Below are 930 nucleotides of genomic sequence, written 5' to 3'. Positions count from 1 at the left end.
TCATTTTTGTGGGAGAAAAAAATAAAAAACGAAAAACACGGTTTTTTCAATTTTTCTCGAAAACTTTGAGGTTATGTGAAAAATCATGTTTACAAAAGTTGTAGATCTTTTTAATATCTAAAACATCTCCATACAATATTTTTCGATTGGAGGTCAACTTTTGCCGGAAATTACGAAAAACCGCTTCCAACCCCTAAAACGCACCCCCCTGAAGCCACCCCTAACTTTTTTCGCGTTGGATTTTTGGTTTTTATCATTGTGGCGGCATTTTCTAAAATACCTCGTACTTGGTTTGCTGTTATTAATTTTTTCACTGCATAAAGTTTTCTGCACTGGTCTATAATGCGGGGTCTACAATAGAAGTCGTAGCGGTCGTAGGGTCTTAAGTCGTAGAAAATTGACCAATCATAGTCGATTATTCTTCTCATATTCGATTGCGATTGGTTAATTTTTTACGACTTAAGACTCTACGACCGCTACGACTTTTATTGTAGACCTCGCTTTAGAGCCGGTTCTAGATTAGTTGCAAGCCGATCGCAAGTTTGTTGCGACAGCCAATCTGAAGCTTGCATTTTGAAATCAACGTTTCATATTGGCTGTTGCAACAAACTTGCGATCAGCTTACAACTAATGTAGAACCGGCTTAAGGGTCCTCTACATAGAAGTCGTAGACGGTCGTGGAGTCTTAAGTCGTAGGAAACTGGGCAATTCCAATCGAGTATTCTCCTTATATTCGATTGTGATTGGTTGGTTTCCTACAACTTAATAGCGTTTTCGATTTGGAAAAAGTTAGTGCGCACCAGTGCGCACTCAGTTCATACCAACACTGGACAAGTTCCATGGGTTGCACTGAATAGTGCAAGTTCAAAAGAACACGCCAAGTGCTAAAGCTGAAGTGCCATTTCGAGTTGTAAGATTGTAAAGACTTAA

The sequence above is a fragment of the Trachymyrmex cornetzi genome, unplaced genomic scaffold, assembly GCF_001594075.2.
Source record: "Trachymyrmex cornetzi isolate Tcor2-1 unplaced genomic scaffold, Tcor1.1 scaffold996, whole genome shotgun sequence".
Lineage (NCBI taxonomy): Eukaryota > Metazoa > Arthropoda > Insecta > Hymenoptera > Formicidae > Trachymyrmex > Trachymyrmex cornetzi.
This window is presented reverse-complemented; position numbering follows the sequence as displayed.